Genomic DNA, 25,668 nt, shown 5'->3' on the forward strand with positions numbered 1-25,668 from the left:
TTTGCATCTGTTCATTAAAGATATTTTTCTGTAGTTCTCTATTCCTATTGGATCCTTGCTCTATTTGGATATCAAAGTTATACTTATACTGGCTTCATTGAATGAGTTTGGTAGTTTGTCATCTTTTTATATGCTCTGGAATAATTTATGGAGGATTAGTATCGGCCCTTCCCTGAATACTAGGTAGAATTCTCCTGTGAAGCTGTCTGGTCCAGGGGCTTTATTCGCTATCTTCTTTTGCTATGTGTCTGTTGAGGTTCTTGACCTCTATCTGGTATAATCTAGAAAGGGATTGTTTTTAAAAGTATTTGTCCATGTCTTCCACATTGTTGAATTCATTAGAATACAGACTTTCATAGTACTTTGTGCTTATCCTTCTTATATTGGGATCAGGTGTGACTTCCCGGGTTTCATCCCTCATCCTGAATTTTGATGTTTGTTCCTTTCTTTCCTTGGTTAGGTTTGCCAGTGGTCTGTGGATTTTCTTGTTCCTTTCACAGAACCAGCATTTTGCTGCACTCATTTTTCTCATTGTCTCTTGTCTTCCCATTCTTTTAACTCTGCCCTGCTTCTTATTATTTCTTTTCTTTTGACACTGGATGGGATTTTGTGTTGACTCTGTTCTAGTTGCTGGAGGTTTCATTGTTGTCATCTGATACTTTTTGTGTTGGTCATTTTCCTATTTCCCTCATATCACTGTGTTGTGTTTATGTGGGAGACTTCATTCTTGCCGTCTTTTTCCCGCTGAGGCACTGTTATCGTGGTCAATCTTTTTGGTGCTTTGACTTCTGGGTGGAATTGGGTTACATGTTGGTCTCCTGCTAGTGCTTGGTGGATGTTGGTCTTCTGACCACAGTGAGTTGGCGAGGATTTTCCATAGGGTTGGGTATCTTGTGGCATATTCTTTTGAGTTTTTCCTTGTCATGGAAGACCCTTACCTCACTGCCTATCTTAAAAGAGAGTTTGGCATGGTACAGGATTCTTGAATTGGCATTATTTCTTTTAGCTTTTGGAAGTTGTTACTCCACCCTCGCCTCCTCTTCATGGTATCTGCTGATAAGTCTCAGCATATTCTTACCTGACAACCACTGTATGTGTCTGCCTTTTTTTCTCTTAGTGCTCTTTAAATTTTCTGTTTTTCTTCAAAGTTGGATAATTCAGCTATTATGTGCCTTGGTGAAATCTTTCTGGGATTTAGTCTAATTGGTGTCCTCTCTGCTTCCTGTATGAATGTCTGATTTTCATTAAGGTGGGTAAATTTGCTTCCAGGAATCTCCTCACTAATTTAGCTGTTGACTTCTTTGTAGTGTCTTCGTCTGGAAGACCAATTATTCAAATATTGTTTCTCTGCATTGCATTTCTCATTGTTCTCAGGTTATCTTTTGCCTCTGATTATCTTGTTTGACAGTCTTTCCCATTTGATGAAGTCTGCCTGATTGACCTCCAGATCACTGGTATGAGTCTCCACCTCTTCTAGTCTGTTGGTGAGGTCTATGATCTTGTGTTTTGCTTCTGTTACCTGATCCATTAGTTGTTGTATTTCCCTTTGGTACGTGGACTTCATCCCATTTATTGCGGACTTCATCTCCTCTATCATTGCTTTCTTATTCTGTATTGTTTCCCTCAAATCCTGTATTTATCCAAGCAGCATTCTGAAGATTTTTTTGTTGTTGCAAATTAACGTCTGCTTCTTCTATGAGTGTCAGTAGGTTTAGGTCTTCTGCTATTGTATTTTGTTTTGCTTGTTGAGGTTGTTGGGTATGTTGCTGCCTGCGTGTCATTTTGGAAGAACTGCCTACCATGTTCCTGGGAGACCAAGGGGCCCTGAGCTCTTTCTCTGAGAGACTGATAAGGGTGTTTTAGGGACTACCTGTGGCCTATAACAGTGGTGGATTGGGATGCTGTGTAAGTGAGGTCCTGCAGCGACTCATTGGCTGGAGGGGGTAGGAGTCCTAAAAGGGAGTGCTGGGACCAGTGACTGTAGGTATGACACTGTGGTGGGTTCAGGCAAGCCTGCAGCTTTGGCACAGTCCTGGTCTGGACTCTCTGCCCACAATTTGTGGTCTTTTAAAGATTCTGTGGATCCCAAAGCTGGTAGAGCCATTTTGGGGCTTGGGCTGTGGATTTCAGCCCCTTGCTTTTCCTCTTTTGTTATGTTAACATCATAGGATGTGCTCTGAGGATTAGAGTTCTTCCTGTCTTGTTATGTTGTTATTATGCTAATAGGCCAGGACTAGGTTTCTGGTTGCATACAATCAAAGTTACACAAAGAAACACAGCCTGGAATTGTAAGTGTTTTTTTAAAAAGTAACTTGTTTTCTTCCTATAATGGGGTTGTGTGTTGCCCTGGTATTGGGGCTCTGCTGCACTGTCTCAATGGAAAGGGGAACTAGACTAGCTACTTGGGTTTGGATCAGGTTGCATCTGAATTCTCCCCCATCTGCACTCCTATGTCATTCCCAGCTCTCTCCTGCACAGCTAGGTCATAGGTAAATATCCAAGGAACTCTTCAATTGCTGCAGTTTAGTGACTGATTATCTATTATAACCCACACTGGCAGGCCTGGGTCTTGGAAAGGGAATGGCCGATATAGTCACTGTGTTCTTGGCTGGGGTGGGAGGATGCAAACCCTGAGAATGCAGGAGTGAGGTGGATAGCAGAGAGAGGGAACCCCAGTGTGAGGTCTTGTTGCTAGTTCTCAGAATTTCTCTGTGAGCCTGGGATTATGATCACTTTTAGACAGCAGCCTGGGAAAATTACTGCACACTACAAGTCTCGGACCTTTGGCATAGAAATGGAGCAGAAGCCATCTGCCTGGATCTGGTGAAGGATTAGCGGATCCGAAGGGAAAACACAGTAAATTTAGAAGGTATCAGCGAGTTCTCAAATTGTTCAACAGGAGAAAATCCCAGGGGATTTTCTGAACCAGAACCTAGTATACCAAATCTATTTTACAACCAGCACCCCCATATTGACCTTCTTACCTCTTCATTTTCTTATCTAACAACAGGAAAGTCAGGTGGGTGATTGTTCCTGGATGCCATCTCGACTACTTGTCTCCATTGATATTGTTTCGTAATACTGTTTTCATAGCTCTCTTTGTTGGTATACAGGAATCTGATTGGTTTCTGGTTTTTAATTTTGTATCCTGCTGCCTTGCTGAGTCTCTTGAATGTTTTTAGTAGGCTTTCGGGTTTTCTACATATAGCATCTTATCATCTGCAAATAGTGACAGTTTCACTTCTTTGCCCATTTGTATTCATTCCCTTGATTTCTTTTTGTTTTCTGATAGCTCTAGCCAAGACTTCCAGTATGATCTTGAATAAAAGTAGTGATAACAGACATTCTTTTCTGGTCCCTGTTTTCAGTGGAGATTTTTCAAGTTTTTCCCCCTTGAGCAAAATGTTGGCTGTTAGTTTTTCAAAAGCCTCTTATTTCTCTCATGGAGTGGCTGGTGGTTTCAAATGACTGCTATCGGCCCTATGTTTAACTCACTATCCCACCAGAACTTTGTCATAACTCCTAATAGTTGTTTCGTATTTATAATATCTCATTTGCCTGCCAATTAGTTTTACTATTACCTGTGTTCCAGCTCAATACATCTTTCTAAAGAATAAATAGTCTGCTATTTTCCTTCCACACTGATACATTTTCAATCTGGAACTCAGCTTTCTTATCTGAAAATTGGCTGTAGTAAGAAGCAATAGAAAATGTTACTGAGTACAGATTAGCTTCAATACTGCATATAAAGCCATTTCAAAATTACAAAGTATTGTAGGAATTCAAAGAGCCTTAGTGATGCTTTGGGCTGCTAACCGCAAGGTGTGTGTGATGCATTGGGCTGCTAACCGCAAGGTTAGCAGTTTGAACCAGCCAATTGCTGGTTCATAATGATTAATAGTCTCAGTCACCCAAAGAGGCCGTTCTACTGTTTTATAGGGTAACTATGAGTTGGAATCAGTCTGATAGTATTGAATATAGAAATATAAATCATAACTGTGAAAAATATATGCGTGTGTTTGTTTTCATTTTCACATTATATTTTACAATTATTTAAAGTTGGCAGTGCTTTAGAGTTGCCATGTAGAAATTTAATATTAATGCTATTGGACAATATATTGTACATATATTTCGAACCATGTTAAAGATAGCATTCATTCTTAAATGTTATATATGTTTCTATACCAAATGTTAACATGTTAGTGACGACCATGGTCATGACCACCTTGTGGTTCACATTTAACTCTTTTTAGTGCAGACCTAGAAGTATAAACAACACATTAATACCCTCTGAGCAGTTTTTTTTTTACTTTCAATCTTGAATCTGAAGATTATTGCTCTGCCCTTTCCATCTTATAATTCAGAACTGCGTTTTTCTGATGCAAAATATTATGGATGACTGCTTTTCTCCATTATGTATGTTGGCGCCCATGTAAGCATTAGGCAAATTCAGGAATATCTATATAGGCCTGCCCTGTACTGGAATGACAGGTAAATGGATTGGTGTTCTGAATCACCATGCTACTCCACCTTTTTGTTTGGTTTTCAGATCTAGTTGTTAATGTTGAGAGTTTTGGAGGTAGAAGGTATTAATTTTACTTTGTTTTTTAAACCTGGTTCTACTTCTGTAGTACTTTTATTTAAAATTTGGGGGATCTTTATCAAATTGCAATATTTATGGTTGCCTTCATTGTTTTTTAGACCTAATGAAAGTATGTGATAAAGTTAAAGTTTATTGTGCCAACCTGGCCGATAAACACATGTGGGGTTAATTGAAGGGCGGAGAGATAAATGGCTTGGTGAGCCTCACCTTTTTGGTTCTCGGGTCTCTTGCTTTCTGGTGGTTGGACCAAGGTGCAGTTCCCTTAGCCAGTTCCCTGCTTCAGCTAGCAAGGCTCACTTCTTACAAGATATCCCCAAGGAGAAGCAGCATGGACCTACCCTGAATGCAGCCTTGGGTGTTGGAGCAGCCGTGTGGAGACCCCTACCAGCCCTGAGATGCTTACACGTTCACTGATTTGGCTTTCCTCCTGCATTCTGCGTCATTGCGTGTATTTCATGAGATGGAGGAGGACTTTATGGATTGGTGTTCAATATATGGGTTAATGTTGGACTTATGGGCTTGGGTAGCACTGGGTTGGGATGTTTTCTTGATGTGCAAATAACCTTTATATAAAACTCTCTCTTATTCATGACTTTCCGTGGATTTGTTTATCTAAAGTACCCAGACTAACACGATATTTATGTTTCCTCTTAGGAGCAGCTGGATGATTAAAAGTTAAATGTCACAAGGAAACTTTTGAAATTGATACCAACAACTTGAAGATATTCACTATAATTCAGAGAAGATTTCTTCTTTTTTCAAAACTAAATGAAATAAATTTGATAGATACACTCAAAATTTCCATGTGGACCACAATAAAAATGCAATACAACTAATGTATGATATTGTTATTCAAATAATGTTACCCATTTTTAAATACTGTATGACAAATGTTTTTTAAATGGCTCAAAGGCTTGTTAAATATTTCATTTGAGCTTATTTAATTTTGGAAGTATTTTTTAATTTTGAAATTGAAATTATTTAATATTTTCTGGCATTCATACCTTTGGTTTTCTCTCCATTGTCTAGTAAGAAAAGTCAAAGGGCACGTTAGTAATCATTACAAGGGTAATTAACTTGGGAAACATTGAGGGTTGTGGGCTCAATTTAAGGCCAATTGGAAGCAATCAGATTTATTTCTTCATTAACATGAGCATTTAGTTTTATTTCTCTGAAGGAGGAATAATCAAAATTGAGTTAATCAGGGGAAAATAGCTATGATTTTAAAAATTGGTATACTTCGTATATCATACAATTTAGTTATTAAGTTATATTAAGAGATGTGCAATCATCACCACAATCAATTTCAGAATCATTTCTTTTTATACTCATTGTCATTAGCTCACCCCAACCCCATTCCTCCCTGTTATGCCTCTACTCGATTATCAATCCAGTTACTGCCTCTAAAGCTGTACCTATTCTGAGCTTCATATATAGAAAACCATATTAAAATATAAACAGAAATAAACAAAACAACACAAAATATGAACTTAATTCAAAAGGAAAGCATGAAATAATAAAATCTGAATTAACTTTAAAATGGGTCAAAAGGGAGATCGCTTTATTTATTCACTTCATGTATTGCACTTTAAAATAACTACATCTACTATAATCAACTCCACCATTTGTCTCAGCAAGGCTTTTTATATCTCTTGATTATGGTCAAAGGGTATTCAATGGAAACTTAATCCATCTGGGGACCCTGTAAATGGATTTGGGGCATCCACTGTCATCCATAGCCTTCTGCAAACCGGATGTGCACAATTTATGTTCTTGATAATCTCACATGGATTTGGGTTTTGTTATTTACATTCCTTGAATCAGACAGGCTGGTGTGCTTCTTCCATGTGGACTTAGTTGATACCTCATTTAGATGGCTTCTTGTTTAAGACAAGCCTTAAGACCAGATGCTATTGTTTTTGATACTTGGCACCATCTGGTTTCTTTACCACGTTTTTCTACAGCACCCATATCTTTAATCATCTCTTCCTGAGGGTGGGCATCAAGCAGGGTCATGTCATTAGAACCAATTTTTCTTCAGTTGGGGCTAGAATTAAGTGTAAGCCCAAAGTCAATTCATGTATCTATGACTTATGTGTGTGTGTGGGTGTGGTTCACTTTAAAGACATGATTATCATTTTATGAGAGAGGACATCAATAATTCCCCTGTGTGTTAGGCCAGGTTGACTAGAGAACTAAATTCAGAGACACTCATATATGTATAATAAAAAGCTTTATATCAAGAAGTAATTATATATCAAAACATCCCAGCCCAGTCCAACTCAAGCCTATTAATCTGACACCACTACATAAGTTCCTCTTCAGTCTCATGTAGCCACATTAATGATGTAGAATGTAGGATAATCACAAGCCGGCATGCGCAAAGTTGTGTGGTTCCAATGGCAGTGACTGGCAGCAAACAAGGTCAACCAACAGGAAGGTGAAGGCTTGAGGAGAGGGGTAGTTCCCAAGGCCCTCCTTATGAGAAGGTCACATCCACAAGAAGGTACTGTCAGGCCATAACTTGAATAACAGGTTGAATACCACCCCTCCACTTTTATATATCTTCAAGTTGATATGAAATGTAGCCATCACACCCTGGGACAAAAGATTATTGATACTATTCATAGTGTCATTAATTTAGCTTCTGGTATAGAATGTAAAACACTGTTGAGGAAAGGAAATTATACAAGTATTGGCCAGTTATAAATGAATTGTTAATTTGTACGGATTAAACTTCTAAGTGACTGAACTCTATATAAATGATAGAGGTGGGTGATAGGGGAAAACTTTCAATGACATTCCCAAAGGCCAAACCATATCCTCCAGTTCATATGTATCATAAGAAATCAAGAAAAGGGTATTAAAATAATAAATTATGGTATTCCTGGGCTACCATTCATTTTATACCCTCAAAGCAATAGATACAAACCAAAGTCTCACAGCCTCCAATTCCATAACCTTGGAATAGAATTAATCTGTTATACACTTGGGGTGTTTCCGCCTCAAGTCCAGTGGAATATGGTGGTCCATTAAATCTGTTAAGACGTGCAAAAAATGGCTGTGACTTTTAAGGTCAAGATAGAAATGATGGGGTTCTAGACTTCAAATTTACATATCACCCATCTTTGACCTCCTAAAGCCCTTAGGTAACTAAAAGGCAGTATAAAGGGGAAATCATAAGGGGGATTTACTAAGTTAAATGGATAAACCTAAAATGTGGCCCTATTTCACCAGGTTGTGGAACAGTTCATACCATGATGGTTATACTAGAAAATAGAGTAAATAGTCATTAGTCCTTGAGGTTCCCATGTCTTGGCATACTTGGCAATAAAATGTCCTAGGTATTTGAAGAGTTTAAAAATTTTTAATTCTGCAGTACTGTTACCTTCTCCATGCCATTTTACAAATCCATTTTTAAAAGAGAAAAGCATTAAAAAGTATCAATGAAAACACGTATGCTATCATGACTATATTTCAATTTATTTAATCATGCTGTATTTACCCAGGCCTTTAACATTGAGTATTTAAATTTTTCAGTACTAAGACACCAATAAATACATAAATAAATAAATGAAATCCAGCTTCCAAAACATGAAAACAACAAACGACTCTTACACTTCAAAATGGTGATAATATGTGCATTCTAGCTAACTAAAACAATAGCAAAATTAAAAATAAATATTTTTATAAAGTTTCGGAATTTTTTGTTTTAGGTTTGTAGTAGTGGATATTTTAAAGTTTACAGAATCTAAATGTTTTGTTTGTCTTTTTAATTGTAACTTAGGTGTGCATGTGGGATTACATTTCAGTTCATTAACTTTGCATTTCACAGTCTCAATTACTAATCAAACCCCCAAACAGCTTATCCATCCCCACGCCTCCTGCTTCTTGATTTCCTGACTCCCTCCTGTGCACCACAATCTTCCACTACACCCAATACTTGTTGCACATCTATCCCATTGTTTTATCCTTCCTACCCCTCGCCACTTTGGCAAACACCTAAATCTATTCTTTTTTCATATGAGAACCATTACCTTGGTTATTTTTTCCTCCTTTTCTCAGTGGCGTCATATAATAGTTATTTTAATTTCACCCAAACATTTAATACAGTTATATTTAAATTCAATTTCAGTTGCCAGGGAATATAAGAAGCAATATATTATTTTCTGTATACCAATATAAACTATCCGCTGTGTACATAAAACAATACAAAAGGCAAACAGCAGTCCTAGGGAAAAGAAGTCAAAACCACTGGACAGTAAGTATATAACAACAACATGCATACAAAGGGTTAATATTCTGGAACAAAAGATCTATATGACAGATTTACAAAAGTATAGGAAAATGAAAATGCAGGTAAGTTGACAATCTGAAAAAATTAAAGTGAGCTCTGAAGCAATGTGAACCTCACACATGTCAGAAGTGAAAGTGAGTAATTTTTCATGTCACATGTACTAAATTCAATACATATATATTGTACTCCTTATTAGCATGTAGGTTATAAAATAATATTAACTAGTGTTAGTATTCTGAACATATAATGTTTTAATTGTGAATATGTATGCATACATTATATATTTATTTGAGAGCTTAAAAAATTTGTCAGAAAATTCAAGTGTGTTTTACTTCCATTTTCCACAAAAATTTGGATCCCTATCTCTCTCACTCACACACCCATATTCCCTAACACGCATGAGGATAAGCCAAAACTTACTGCTACAAAATCATCAAAACCTTTAGACAAATATCAAAATGTGAAGTTATTATTTATCCACATATTCACAATCTAGCTCTATTCACTTCCATTTTCTTGAAACTTATTTGTAATATGAGATCTGGATTTTAAGAAACTTTATCGAGATTAATTGCCGTGCTGGGGTCCCAAAAAATTGATACCATAACCTGAAATTACATCAAGGCCTTGAATTTAACTGGCCCAGCAGAATCCCCTTGGAATAAAAGCACGTGTTGGGTTGCAATTCAAAACCATCATCTGCTCCTCTGGCAAAGGACAGTCTTTCTACTCCAGTAAAGAGTTGGTCTCTGAAACCTACAGGGGACAGTTCTACCCTGTCCTATATGGTCACAATGAGTTGAAATTGATTCAATGGCTGTGAATGAGACTGATAATGAGATTAAGAGCAGTGCTTTACTGAAAGAACTTGTCTGCTATCATGCACTGATCACAGAGACAAATTTAAATATATTATTTTTGGATTAAATAGTCTCATATGAACTAGAAACAGAAGAAGGTAAGTTGTGACTTACCTTCATATGTTGTTAAGTGCCCTGAGTTGACTCTGGCCCATAGCAACCCTAAGGGCAACAGAACAAAACACTACCTAGTCCTGTGCCATCCTCACCATTAATCTTAAGCTTGAGTCCATGAATGCAGCCATGTGTCAAGCCATCTCATTGAGGGTCCTTCTCTCTTTTGCCCCCGCCTCCACCAGCAAACACGACGTTCTTCTCCAGAGACTGGTCTCTCCTGACAATATGTCCAAAGGGTGTAAGATGAAGTCCTGTCATCCTTGGGTCTAAGGAGACCCGGCCTTACTTCTTCCAGTGTAGCTCTGTTAGTCCTTTTAGCAGCCCATTGTACTTTCAATATTCTCCAGCACCACAATTCAAATGCAGCGATTCTTCTTCACTCTTCCTTATTCCTTCATCTATTAGTTAGACTGTGTCTTAAATCCAATCGCCACTCTTTCTAGAAATTCAATGAAGTACAAGTTAAACACAGATTTCTAAAAATATTCCTTTAAATTTGTTTTCCATTGCCTCTGGGTCAGCCCATTCACTATTACTCTTCCCTGTTATTTCCCTTCGCTAAATGAAATGGGATGTGGAGAACATAAACTGCTTAAAGAATAATTAACCTTTACCAGCCTGTTTCCTGGTCTCTGGAAAGCAGGTGGGAAAGAGGACATTTATGTCCAAATGCTCACACATACTGGTCCAGATTGATGATTTGGGGAGATGAATGAATCTGTTAGACTTTTTCAATAATTCCTTATCTATTTGGTGTCAACCGGCTACAAAAGCTAATAGTCGCAGCATTCATTTTAGATATGTGTATTTACTATGCATTATAATTAATAATAAATGAATATTTATGTGCATATATTTGTATCTTTTAAACATTTGTGAAGAAATTCCATTATCCTTTCATTCCATATTTCCACACATGTTTAAAAGTCTCACATATAGTCAGAAAGTGGAGTAGACCAACCTTAGACATGTGTGACCACAATCTGGCCATTGATATAGCAGTGTGAGGTGTCCACCTGCTCCAAAATGGCTGTCCTGGACAGCTAGTCCCACTTCAGGTACCTGGCAGCCTTCCACTAGCATCAGGAGTGCAGTGGCCACAGCTGGGGAAGGGGCTGTAGCTGTACCACAGTAAGGACAGACATGTAGCCAAATGCCAGGTTTTGCTTGTTCACAAGACCCCGCAAAATCCTTTTGACACATGAAACAGAGTGGTCCAAGTGATGGATTTTGGGCTTCCTAATTTCCACTGGTAGTTTCCTGGGGTAAGCTTACAGGTAGATCTTTCAAAGATGAATCACTTGGGTTTCAGCTCTGTCATGGTGGCGAGGACCACTTCATTGATCTCTCCTACTGGCCCAAGCACCTCTAAGGTCAGAGTCTGGACACCTCGCCCCAGATAAAATTCCTGGAGGGGAGCTATTACAGGGGAACTAACCTGAAACAGCCAGAGGCTCAGAGGAGAGCAATATTCTATGGCAAGTCTTGTGGTGACCAGCAACAATTGGCTGGAAATGGCAACTTCGGATAGAAGAGTTCTTGGAAAGGGGAGGACTGTGAGGTCGGGCCATTAGGCTGAACTCCTGACCCCAAAGCTTTATGAAATGGCTAACTCCTTCCGGGAGAAAAGCAGACCTACCTCTCTGAGCTCAATTCCTGGCCCACTTACCTGATACAGAATAATTTCAAGGTTATATAAAGGAAATTAATTTAAACTCACAAATATATATTTTTAAATAGCATCTTCTTTGAAAAGAACTTCTCACTTGGCTTAATTAATGGTTCTCAACTTTCCTAATACCATAACCCTTTAATAGAGTTCCTAATTTTGTGGTTACCCCAAACCATAAAATTATTCCCATTGATACTTCATAACTGTTATTTTGCTAGTTACGAAATGTAATATGTGTTTTCTGATGATCTTAGGCAACCCCTGTGAAAGGGTCATTTGACCCCCAAAGGGGTTAGGCCCACAGGTTGAGAACCACTGGCTTAGATGGACTGAGGTACAGTTAGGAACAGGGAGGTAGATAATGGTATTTGAGTACAGGTAAGATCATGGTGGAGTACAGGGGGGTTATTAGTTCCACTAATTCTAGAATACTCTGGGGCAGGTCCTAGTAGCCCAGCAGACCTTGCAGGTAGCATGAGGAATCAAATAATGAAAGCAAGTGTGAATTTTCTGAGTCACATGTGCCAAGAGTTTGTGTCCACAGAGAGCTAGTCAGAACTAATAAGCAGGCTTAGGATCTCGATTTATTTCTCTTTCTCTCCTTCCTTTCCTCCCAACTTAACCCCAAGTGTATTGGTCCAAGCCCTTGGCACTCACTATATGCTTTACATGGGCATGAACCTGGTACCACAGTCTGGGCACATATATAACAGTATGAGATGCCTAACTCTTCCAAGATGGCTGCCTTTGTAGGCTAGTCACAAGGCCCCTTTCAGTTCATCTGGTAGCCACCCACCAGCTTCAATGGGTGTAGTGGCAGCAGATTTGGAAGGGCCTTAAGCTATGCCACAGTAAAGGCAAATAGTTGAATACCAGGCTCTGCATGTCCTCCCAAAACGAAAGAACCAAACTCACTGCCAAAGAGCTGATGCTGATTCATCGACAGCTGAGCCAGGGCAGGGTGATACTACCTCTGTGTGAGTTTCCTAGACTTTGTTTATGGGGGTGGAAAGACCTGTTTTGAACTGCCAACTTTGCAGATCGCAGCCCAAAGTGTAAACACTCTGCTGCTAGAGCTCTTTACACCCCACCAAATCCTCAAATCCTTTGGACACATGAATCAGAGATGATAAGTGTGCTATGAGGCTTTCTCAAACCCACTGGTAGGCTCCTCAGGGTAAGCGAGGGTGTCAGCTTCCATAGATAAGCTTAGTATACAGAGGTATATCTTTCTAAGATGGTGTCATTTGAATTTCAATTCTTTCATGATGGTGGGGGCCATGTCCTGATTTTGTCCTATAGGGTCCAAGCACCCTAACGTTTGGTGCTCAACACCCATCCCCAAATAGCATTCAATTCAAATCAAATCAAATGCATTGCCATCGAGGCAATGCTGACTCATAGGGACCTTCCTCTGGGTTTCTGACACTAACTGTTTATGAGAAGAGAATTAACCTGAAACAGCCAGGCTGTTTCTGAGCCAAGCTCAGAGGAGAGCAAAATTATGTGGTAAGCCTAGTGCTGGACAGCAGAATTGGTGGGAAAATGCTATTTCTGAGAAAAGTGTTTATGGGAAGGGGAAGGTTGTGAGGTCAGGGCCATTAGGCAGGGCCGCAAACCCCATAGTGCTATGAAAGGATTACCTTCTCTGTCTCCAGGAGTGGAGCAGGATTACCTCTTTGAGCTCAGTACCTGGCCCACATACCTGACACAGTGTGAGATCAAGTGTAGCAGAGGTTTAGTAATTAGTAAACCTCCCCAGTGTTCATTCAGCAAGGGCAAAATCATGCTTGGGTAACCCACGTGACATTCGAAGTCTCCTGAGATGGGGTTTCATTCATATTGGACATATCCCTCTACCCCGTCTCCTATGTGGCAGGTTCAAATAAATGACTGCCACTATAATGCCTTGAAATTTAGAAGAGTCTTTATTCAGTTAACTGGACTGCAAGAATCTAAAAGTGAGTCCTTACATTTCAGTCCCAAATAAAGATAATAGCCCGTTTATATAGGCAAAAACCCATTTGTAAAGGACTTACCAGTAGGTGTGACAAAAGCAGAATTAATATTGACATTCTTTAGATCAAAGCAGGGTACATTTGTGTGATGGGTAGGATTATTGTGCCAACCTGGTCAATAAACACATGTGGGGTTAATAAGGTTGCAGTTTAATTGAAGGGCAAAGAGATAAATGGCTTGGTGAGCCTCATCTTTCTGTATCATGCACTCTGATGATCAGACCAGTGTGCAGCTACCTTAGCTAGTTCTCTGCCTCAACTTGTGAACTACACTACCTTTGGGACACCCAACCCGTGTACTGTGTCGCTATAGTTTGAGGTTTCTTCACCACACTGCTGGTGTGTACATCACTTGAGCTGGGGACTGTGGGACCCTGTCATCTGACTGACTGTTGGTGACCTGCTCTGCTGCTTGCTGCCTGTGGCCAGACTGCCTTGATTGCTCTTCCGAAGACTCAGCTGCCTGCTTCCTTGATTTGCACCCAGCAGCCCTAGTGAGTTGAATGACTGCCAGTGTATTAACTGTCTCATGGAAGTGAGTTGAACTGAGCCATCTGTACTGCTCTGTGGACTAATTAGCTGTTTATTTCTTATGTTGTATATATCTCTATATATAGATAAATAAAATCATAAATGTCCTAGTTTTCTTTCTCTAGAATACCCTTTCTAACACAATCTGCTACACAAACCATACTAAAATTAATTATATCATCCTGGTTAGAGCATAAAAAGGAATAATATTTTAAAATAACAAGATTAATTATAGCGTCCTAATTCTGGGTACAGATGAGTACATTTTGAAATCATTCCCCAGTGGGGTTTTCCGAGATGGGAGGGGGAAATAGGCAGGCCATTCAGCAACACATAAATGGAGTTTATGTGGCCAACTTGCTTCACTATTGCTACCCCAACTGAGGCATGGAAAATTCCAAGATGAAATCTGTTTCATCTACATCATTCTGTTTGGGTCCGACATTATCTATGAAAATGGAGTGGACATTGAGGTAAAAACTTTTCATTATTTACTGCTCTAACTTTCCTTGTAAATGCACTCTCAGAACATGTAAGGTATAGGGAATGTGATTTAGTACAGTGTTGTTTTATAGTTACCTCTAACTTAGGAGAATTAGTTATGAGAAAAATCAAAAGAACACAAATCCAGAATCTAAGAAGGCATTCTAAGACAGATGTTTTCCTTCAGAACATAAGTGTAATCTGAAGGGGGCAAGGGTAGTTACATCCCAAAATGTATACCCTTTGATATATATTGTACTGCTTGATGGGAACGCCATTTTACGCCACAGAGAGGAATGTAACAGAACAAATATTGTGCCACCCAGAGAAAATGCAGATTATGTCCACAGATGGGAAAGCAACTAGATTTGAGAGAGACTGTGACAAGACAAATGTGCTGACACCTCAAAAGTACAAAAACCTCAACTGTCAAACCTTCATAGTGAATCTTGATCATTGTAAGGTTCCCATTTTCCTTCCATTTAATATATTTTGCCCTCCTTTAAAAAAAAAACAAACACCTTTCCTGAATTTGCTGATGTGACCTTTTACTCTTTCATTCTCTTTAATATGGCAAATTGAACTGATTTCTTTCCTGGTGTTGATGCAACCTTTCATTTGTTGGTAACACTTCTTTTTCGTGTAGTTTCCCTTTTTATGTATATTTTATTTGATTTATTAATAACCCTTTGAAAATGTTTAATATCCTGTATATTGTGATGTATTTTCTTTGTAATATCCTTAGTAGGGTTTGACCTAAGGTTTAGCCACTCATAAAAGTCAATAGGAAATGGTATCCTTTTCATTTTCGTGTCCTTTGTGTGTGTGTATATGATTACTTTTTTTTCTTGTTAAATATGAGGTCGTTCAAAAGTTAGTTTGCTTTGCCCAATGTTGTTTGGGAAAATCTTCACACGTTTTTAAAGGACAAAGATGATCATAACACTATTCATATGGATTCACCAGTTGTTACGAGTTTAGCATGTTTGATTAGTGACTCTGGAGTACACATACGCATATAGTGACATAAAAATAACTATCTTTGAAAATATATTTAGAATTTGTAAGTGGCTTCATGGTGCTTCTCCACTAAATACTTCTAATTTTATCTACTAAAATTAGACATTCATATTGTATATAACCTCAATATCCTCATCACTTATCAGGATACTAAGAATTGTATGATAACATATACTCTATTTATTTATACGTCCATGCTTATTTATTTAAAAGAAATGGTAGCTATAGTTATAGATATCATTTGAATTCCAGTCAATATGTACCCATTTTATTTGTTTATGTCTTTATTGAGGTAGAATGACACATCTATATTTTTGGTGATTCTTTTAATTTTTATTTAATGACATAGGTATGGCCTCTATTTACTTATTTTTAAAAAAGGAGTTGCATGTCCTGGATTTGTGTGCCTTTTTACTTAGGGTTATACTCAGGGCAGAGATTTTTGTAAAGAATGCTGCATATTCAATGTGATATTTCTCTCCTCACATCACAGAGAGAAGCATATAAATTTCAGGTTTCTTAATAGTGGTGAGCTTCAAAGCTTGATTAAGGAGATGATTAAATAAATTAATTTAATTAAAGTGATTAACCAGGTATGCTTTTTGGTATGATTTTCCATTTGTACCCCATACAATGCTAATTTAGAATTGCATTGGTTTTATTTTCTCAATATATTTGGCGTATACATAGCATCATTGTAAGAAAACCTGGTTTGTAATTCTTTGTCATTTTGTTGGCATTTGTTTTATGTCTAGATATGGTCCCTTTTCATGTTACTTGCCATATACACTTAATAGATTGGAATTGTGGTGCTGCAGAAGAATATTGAAAGTACTATTAACTGCCAAAACAAACAAACAAATTTGCCTCAGAAGAAGAACAGCAAGGATATGTTTTACAAGCAATGATGAAAAGACTTCCTCTTATATACTTCGTAAAAGAAGGGCCATCGAAAGACAGGAAAGCCTGCCACAAGGTGGATTGTATGACACGGTGGCTGCAACAATGGGCTTGAACATAGCAACAATTTCAAGACTGACACATGACCAGGCAGTGTTTCAATCTGTTGTTCATAGGATTGCTGAGTCGGAACTGACTAGAGAACCCCAGCCAAGTTATGAATGTCTCCTTCATTTCTGGTAATACTTGTAGAGTTGAATTTTAATTTACTTAATAATAACATAGGAACTCCAGACTTTTTATGCTAACCGTGGCATACTATAAGGAATTTTGGAAATGTTCTAACATAAAGTTGGTCTGCTAACTGCAAGGTTGGAGGTTCAAATTCACCAGTCTCTCTGTAGGAGAAAGTTAAGACTATCTGCTCCTGTAAAGATTTATAATCTGGAGCACCTTATGTAGGGTTATTTTGAATTGAATTTGACTCCATGACTGTGGTTTTGGTGATGGCATACTATGTTTTTCCTATCGCTTTTTTTTTTCAATCTGTTCATGTAGTTGGCCTCGCTTTTTAAACTTAATCTGACCATATCTATAAGTTGCTTTATGTATCCCATTAGTACTTACTTTAGCAGTTGTTAACTTTGGAATTAGGGGTATAAGTTTGAAGTTCATCTTCTATTTCTTCCCACTATTTTATGTTCACTTCTTTTCCCTTTCCTTCTTCTAGTGTTGAATTTAATATTCCTTTAAATTCCACTTTAAATTCTATGTATGGGTTTAAGCATACGTCTTTGCATGTTTCAATCCTAATTCTTTGTAATATCTATTTTTAATCTTTCACCATCTACCCACAGAAACCAACTTCACTATTGTGGAGTTGATTGCAATTTAGCGCTATCCTGTAGGGCAGAGTACTCCTTCCACAGCCTTCCCCAGAGGGTTTTCAAGGCTGCAGATCTTTACAGAGGCCACCTGCCACACCTTTCTTGCACAAAACACCTGGTGGCTTTAAACAGCGGGCCTTTCAGTTAGCAACTGAACATTTCAATATCTGTGCCTAGGTGCCTTCACCACCATACAGAGTTCATAAAGTTCTTTCACTATTCTCGCTGTCTTCAACTCATAGTGACCCAACTCATGGGACTTGGTAGAACTGCCCCTCTGAGCTTCTGAGACTAATTCTTTATGGAAGTAAAAACTCTCCCATAAAATCGAAGAACCCTTTTAATCTCTTGTTATTTTAAAAATTATTTTATATGTGTGTATGATTAAGTAGGAATGAGTTTCCATGTTGTATTATTTCCCCCCAGCCTGATGTACTTAATTTTTTAACCAAATCCACTGCCATCTACACGATTCTGACTCATGGAGAACCTATATAGGGTGTCTGAGGCCTTGTAGATCTTTATGAGAGCACACAGCCTCCTCTTTCTCCTATAGAGTAGCTAGTAGGTTCAGATGCTTTCCTGAAAATGCTGCCACTTCATTGTTTAGTATTTCTAAAATTGAGATATAATTCATACACAACAAAAATTTAAGTGTGCAGTTATTATTTTTAGTTCATTCCCCAAGCTCTGAAACCACTCAACTCTCACTACCTTCAAGTGGATGCAGACTCATAGCGATCCTATAGGACAAGGTGGATGGATAAGAGTAGAAAGTCCCATTCGTCTTTCTCCCCTGAAACCACTAGCACTATCTAATCCCCAAACATTCTTAGCAGCCAATTTTACTCCCACCCTTGTACATGAACTGAACAAGAATAACTCGGCTTCTGGTAAGAAGCAAAAGAGTTGATTCGAAAAGGAGAGAAAGGAAAAGATAAAACCTGCGCAGGGACCAGCCGCCCGAGTCTAAAGAGCGTGACTGGCCCCGATCACTCACAGACTTGGGTTTTTACAGAGTGGGGTAAACGATGAGGCTTTGCAGCTGTGCAAGTAAGCGCGCAAGCAGGAACAGAAGCAGACCTTACAGTTAGCCTTGACATTTTAAAACCTTTTTTTTTCCTTTGAGAATAGTGTGTGGCCTTATCTTGCAGCTGCTATTTTCTGGCAAATGTTTGCTTGACCTTAACCTCAGGAGAATTTCCATAGCTTGATACAAAATGGAGACTGCTACGAGGTGGTTCCATGCAGGCTAGCTATCACATTCCTCCCTGTGGTTGTTACACCTGTGAATCTTCCAGGTGTGAGTGTTCATAGGGCTGTGGCGGGGGCTCACTCTGGGCTAGCTGCTCATACGATTTACTTAGTACCAACAACTTGACAGACTGTACTCGGTCTTGTACAAACTGCACTAATTTATTGATGATTAGTGGACCACAAGTTAGTCCTATTAAAAGCAAATGCAGAGGGCCTGCTAGGCTGGAGATTAGGGTGGTAAGCCATGGCGACCAGCTAAACATTTGCTGGAACCAACTTTTTTTGGCTTTTTCTGTTATCTTCTCGCTCATTTAATCATTTTCTGACTAAAGCTGAGCTATTTTTTATTATTCCTGAATGGTTCGCATAAAAGCAGCAAGTTTCACCCAGAGCCATACAAAGGCTTCCTTCCACCTGCACACACTACTGTTGTTATTATAATCGGACAATGTGATGTTGGCTACTGAGGAGCTATCGGTAGATCCAAATCCTACAAAGTAGGGTGGTGCAGTGTTAAGACATAGCCAACAATCACTGGTGAATTTTCCAACTCTGCACCCCCACACCCATAAACTCTTTCAAAGGACAGACCCCCCAGCCATAGCCATAATGTGAAGTGGGGTCAATTGTTATCCTTTGCTTAAACAGGGTGCATAAATCAAGCTCAAAGGTGGGGGCAAACATGGTGGGAGTGCCGGTGTTTATGACAGTGCCAGTAGTAAAGTCTGTTAGGGTCCAAATGTACGGTCACGGTTGATGGGGGGTTGGCGTTGACCTCAATACTACACAACAGGCTTAGTTCAATTAGGGCAGGTTTTGCAGCTTTACCTTGAGTGGGTTGTCTGTTTTCTGTATGATCCATTGCTTGGGAACATGCCCCAACACGGTTCTCTTCGCTTGGGTGTAGTGGATTCATGCCAACTTGCCTGCAACCTTTACCACAGTGGGAGTGGTAAGGATTACCTGGTATAGCATGAGTGCAGGAGTTTTGTGCCACTTGACCCAGGCCCAGTTGCCTGGGGCTAGGTCATGGAAGGGTCCGGTTCCGTGTGACCGATTCGACCCGGGATCTCCTGCGGTGTATGGATGATGGAGGCAGCATAACAAAGCGATATTAGTGTTGTGGATTTCCTGTACAGCCTGTATAAACTTTAAAAGTTCAATATTAGTGAGGTGAGCCAACTGCTCCATTCCCAACCTAAGTAAGAAGGGAGAGGGTCTACTGTGCATAATTTCATAAGGTGCAAGTTTTTCGAGGTAAGGGGTGCAACGGACAAGCATTAAAGCAAAAGGCTAACGTCTTACTCAGTTCTCGCCAGTTTCTGTGCATAATTTAGTTAATACTTTTTTTAAGGTTCTATTTGATCTCTCCACTTGACCTGAATTTTGGAGCTGATAGGTACAATGGAACTTCCAGTTAATACATAAAATTTTACTTATAATTTTAGAAATTTGTGCCACGAAGGAAGGGCCATAATCAGATCCAATGCAGCAGGGAATGCCAAATCTAGGGAGGATTTCAGTTATCAGCTCTTTGCATACCACGGTGGCCATTTCTGCCTTGGTTTAGAAAGCTTCTGTCCAATCAGAGAATGTATCTACCAAGACTAGCAAATACTTATAACCATACAGTCCTGACTTTAGTCCACTTCCCAGTATTGACTGGGGGAATACTCTTGCTCTCATGGCTGGGGTGACTTGTGTGTTCTCTGGGGGTTGTTTACTTGGGCGCAGGTGAGGCATTTTTCAACCATTGCCTGTGTCCACTTTTGGAGATTTGGAATTTTGTATCGTTTAGACGGGTATAAATACAGTTTGGTTTCTCCCAAATGGGTGGTCTTATGCAAATGATCCACCAGTTTCTTGCCAATCACCTCAGGGACCAATTTGCGGCGATCAGGGAGAATCAGCCACCCATCAGGGTCTTCAACATAAACTATTTGACCAGCCTTTTTTGCTCGCTGTTGCGCCAGTTCCCGTTCCTGTTTGGAGCAGTAGGGGCAAGTCGGCAGGCTTGGCTGGAACAAGGTAAGAGGCCTTCTGCTGTGACAGTCCCACTACTGGTCTTGGTGATGCCAATACTGCCTTCTTGGCTGCCTGGTCAGCCAGGTTGTTGCCTCTGATCCCCTTTGAGTGTCCTCTTTGATGGGCCTTGCAGTGGATTATAGTGAGACGCTTAGGCTCCCACAAGGCTCGAAGGAGGTCTTGTATTTCAGCCTTGTGCTTAATTTCTTTTCCTTCGGAGGTTAGCAGCCCCCTTTCTTGATACAGGGCTCCCTGCAAGTGAGCAGTAGCAAAAGAATCATGGCGATCTGCTCTTATATTGATGGATCTTCCTTTTCCCAGCGTGAGTGCCTGTGTCAGGGCGATAAGTTCTTCCTTTGGGGCTGAGGTACCCGGGGGACAGGGAGGTGGTCCACAGTACCTCATTTTCCGTGGTGACTGTAGCTCCTGCCTTCCAGACACCATCCTTTACAAAGCTGCTGCCATCTGAGAAGAGCTCCAGGTCTGCAGACATCGGGGCTACATCAGTTAAGTCTGACCGGACATTGGAGATGGTTTCCAAGGTCTCCACACAGCTGTGGGTTGGCTCCTCCCCAGCTTCGTCCGGCAGCAGGGTTGTGGGATTGAGGGTAGCTGTTTTGGAGAACTGGACACTGGGCGGATTGAGTAACAGTACCTAGTACTGGAGCACGCGGGCATTTGTCACACAGTGGTCAGAAGGGCTTCTTAGCAGGCTCTCAACTGAGTGCCCTCCTGTGACTGTAATGTCCTGGCCCAGTGTGAGCTTTGAAGCTTCTTTTACCAGCACTGCAGTGGTCGCTATGGCTCGCATACATCCTGGCCATCCGATGGCATATGGGTCCAGCTTTTTAGATATGTAGGCCACGGGTCTTCTCCACATTCCCAGGTGCTGCATAAGAACTCCCTTGGCTACCTTGCTTACCTTCTGCCATGAAAAGTTCAAACGGCTTCCGCAGGTCTGGAAGAGCCAAGGCTGGGGCTGACAAGAGGGCCCCTTTCAGCTTTTTAAAGGCAGCTTCCCGCTCAGGGGGTTTTATTGCTTCCTCTCCCTCTCCTTTGGTGTTCTCATACAGAGGTTTGGCGATCTCTGCACTGCAAAACCAAGTATCCGCAAACGGCAGTATACTACCACACCCAAGAATTCACGTAGCTTGCGTTTAGTCTCTGGGAAGGGTATTTTCAGGACTGCTTTGATTCTGCTGGCGGACAATTTTCTCTGTCCCGCCTGGAGCTCATAACCCAAGTACGTGGCTGTTGTGCCCCAAAGTTGTGCTTTCTTTGCTGATACCTGGTACCCCAAGAGGGCCAGGTGCTGCAGTAAGTTTTTGGTTGCCTCCTGGCAACTCTTTTTTTTCAGCAGCTGCTAGCAGAAGGTCATCTACACACTGAAGCAAGGTCACTTGGGGATTGTTTACTCTGCCTTCCTGGACGTCCTGATTCACTCCCTCCCCAAAGAGGGTTGGAGAGTTTTTGAACCTCTGGATAAACCAAGTCCTGGTTAATTGGCCAGTGAAAGCTCCTTGTGGATCAGCCCATTCAAAGGCAAAAAGGGCTGGTTTAGAGGCTACAAAGGAATGGAAAAGAAGGAATCTTTTCAATCCAACACTGACTACCAAGTATGCCCAGGGGGCAAAAGGTTTAGCAAGGTGTAGGGGATATGCACCACTGGATGAATAGTGACTACCTGGGCATTGACTTCCTTGAGATTCTGTACTGGTCTAAAGTCATTGGTTCCTGGTGTTTGAACTGGAAATGTTAGGCAGCTTAGCTTAGGGAATTGGGAAGTCCATTTACGCATGCCCAGGAGAGCCAGCAAAGGACAAAGCTGGATTTTCCCGCCAGTGGGCGCAGATGGGTGTTACACCTGGAGCAGCCCACCTGGGCCAGGTGACTGCAATTCAGCCAATGGGATCAACCTGGGGTTGTTCACCACACCTCCCCTGGGAACCCTTGAAAAGGCAGGGACCGAGAGGGAGAGGGGGCTTGGCTTGTTTGTGCAGTCTGGTCGTCTTCGTGGGAGGAGAGAGATCCTTGCATGTCCCGGAGCAGTCTCTGCCAGGCCGCGTGGTCAAAGGAATCCTAATGGGTGCCGCGTAAAACCTGATGCTTCTTTGAACTTTCATTAAATTCACTTGGATCACGAGCCCGGCTTCAGTGTGAAATCTTTCTTGCGCGGAGCCAAGGACCGAGGCTGAAATCTAGTCCCGGAGAGAGAGACCTAACAGAAGCAGGGGTGTGTTCCACTAGAATATCTGCCTCTCTCAGCCGGCTGATGTGGGAGCTCTGCCCTCCCAGGCTTCCTTGGACAGTGGGTATTGCCATATTCTGACAGGAGTAGCGGTGCTGAGAAGCTGAACGACCACCAGTGGCTGACGTTGGGCCAATCCTGGGGGATTTTATTTAGCCCAGACCTCAGGGATGGTTTTTATCCACTGAATTAACAGTTCCTCAGAGCCTGAGGTTGGCTCTGGGTCCAAGAACAGAATATATTTTCTAGATAATTGAACAGATACTGTAAGTTGAGGCACCAGTTCTTCAGTTGGGTTTATTTCCACAGATACCGCTTTGTCCGTGGAGTTCAATGAAATGACATCATTTAATTTATGTAACAAATCTCACCCCAGCAATGGGTATGGGCAGTCAGGCATATCCAGGAAGGAATGGGTGATTGTGCCGTGGCATAAGTCGGTGACCCTGGCTGTAGTCCACAGATAGGCTTTAGGATTTCCAGTGGCTCCAACAAATAGAAGTTTTGTCAACGACAGAGTCCCTTGAGTCTCTTTTAATATGGAGAAGGTTGCACCGGCATCCACTAAGAAGTATACTGGGTGAACCCCTGCATTTAAAGTTAGCCTGGGCTCCTTGGGGCCGGAATTTGTGGAGCCCTGATGGCCCCAGTCATCACTTTGGGTTAGTAGAACTGTAACTTTCCCAATGTCTTTTTGTAACTTCTCTGGGCAGTCTTTTTTTCCAGTGTCCCATGCATTTGCAATAAGCGCACTGATCTTTTTGGAGCCTGACCCTACAGTTATCTGGTTTTTTTCCTTACAAGACCATGTTTTTTTTTTTTTTTTAACAATTTATTGGGGCTCATACAATTCTTATCACAGTTCATACATATACATACATCAATTATATAAAGCACATCTGTACAGTCTTTGCCCTAATCATTTTTTTCTCCTCTTTTCTTTTTTTACATATTATTAGGGACTCATACAACTCTTATCACAATCCATACATATACATACATCAATTGTATAAAGCACATCCATACATTCCCTGCCCCAATCATTCTCAAGGCATTTGCTCTCCACTTAAGCCCCTTGCATCAAGTCCTCTTTTTTTTTCCCTCCCTCCTCTTTCCCCCCTCCCTCATGTGCCCTTGGTAATTTATACATCGTTATTTTGTCATATCTTGCCCTATCCGGAGTCTCCCTTCCCCCCTTCTCTGCTGTCCCTCTCCCAGGGAAGAGGTCACATGTGGATCCTTGTAATCTGTTCCCCCTTTCCAACCCACTCACCCTCCACTCTCCCAGCATCGTCCCTCACACCCTTGGTCCTGGAGGTATCATCCACCCTGGATTCCCTGTACCTCCAGCCCTCATATGTACCAGTGTACAACCTCTGCCCTATCCAGCCCTGCAAGGTAGAATTCGGATCATGGTAGTTAGGGGGAGAAAGCATCCAGGATCTGGGGGAAAGCTGTGTTCTTCATCGGTACTACCTCTCACCCTAATTAACCCATCTCCTCTCCTAAACCCCTCTATGAGGGGATCTCAATTGGCCGACACTTGGGCCTTGGGTCTCCACTCTGCACTTCCCCCTTCATTTAATATGGTATATACATACATATACACACATATACACATACATTCACACACTTATATCTTTTTTTTTTGCATGATGCCTTATACCTGGTACCTTGGCACCTCGTGATCGCACTGGCCGGTGTGCTTCTTCCATGTGGGCTTTTTTGCTTCTGAGCTAGATGGCCACTTGTTCGCCTTTAAGACCCCAGACACTATCTCTTTTGATAGCCAGGCACCATCAGCTTTCTTCACCACATTTGCTTATGCACCCATTTGTCTTCAGCGATCCTATCATGGAGGTGTGCAATCAATGATATGATTTTTTGTTCTTTGATGCTTTTATTTTTGTCTTCTTCATTAAAAGCAGACACCATGATTTTAGCCATCTGCCGTGTAGCAGTTACTGGTGGATCCTCCCTGTTGTTATAAACTTTTTGGGCTATCTCTATTAGCACACTAAGATTTTTCCCCCTCAAAACAGAAAAGCTATTGAAGTTTTGTTCGTATGTCTGGGGCTGACTGAGCTACAAAAGCTATATTAATGGCACTGTGGTTCTCAGGGGCCTCTGGGTCAATTGGGGTGTACAGCCCGTAAGCCTCCATGAGGTGTTCAAGTAGAGTGGCTGGCGACTCACCTATAGTTTCTACACTGTCTCACTCAGCTTAGACAGATTAATGGGCTTTTTAGCAATCCCCCAGAGGCTCTGCATCAGAAAATGGTGATACCTTATCAGGGCTTCCTTGTCCTGCGCATTGTTGGGGTCCCATAGTAGACGCCAGGTTGGAAACAAAGCTTCTTGTAAATGCAGGGCAGCCACTGGCTGTCTGTCTGCCCCCAGTAGAATCTTATGAGTTTCCATCTGGATTCTTTCTAGTTCTTCTGCCGTGAAAAGAACCTGTAAAAGTTGCTGACAATCATCCCATGTGGGCTGGTGTGTATGAAAAATAGTTTCTAATAAGGAGATTAAGCCTTGGGGCTTATCAGAGAAGGACAGATTTTGTTGCTTCTAGTTGCAAAGGTCACTGGTGGAGAAAGGGACATAAACCATTAAAGGGACCGCTTGGTCCACCATGAGTAGAGGAACAGTTTGTCTCAGGGGAAAAATACTGACCAGGACTTCAACAGGCTTCCCTGTTTGCCTGCTGCCTCAGTGTATACCTTTCCCCCCCAAGGTGTGGGGAGGACTGA

This window comes from Tenrec ecaudatus, chromosome X, assembly GCF_050624435.1.
Source record: "Tenrec ecaudatus isolate mTenEca1 chromosome X, mTenEca1.hap1, whole genome shotgun sequence".
Lineage (NCBI taxonomy): Eukaryota > Metazoa > Chordata > Mammalia > Afrosoricida > Tenrecidae > Tenrec > Tenrec ecaudatus.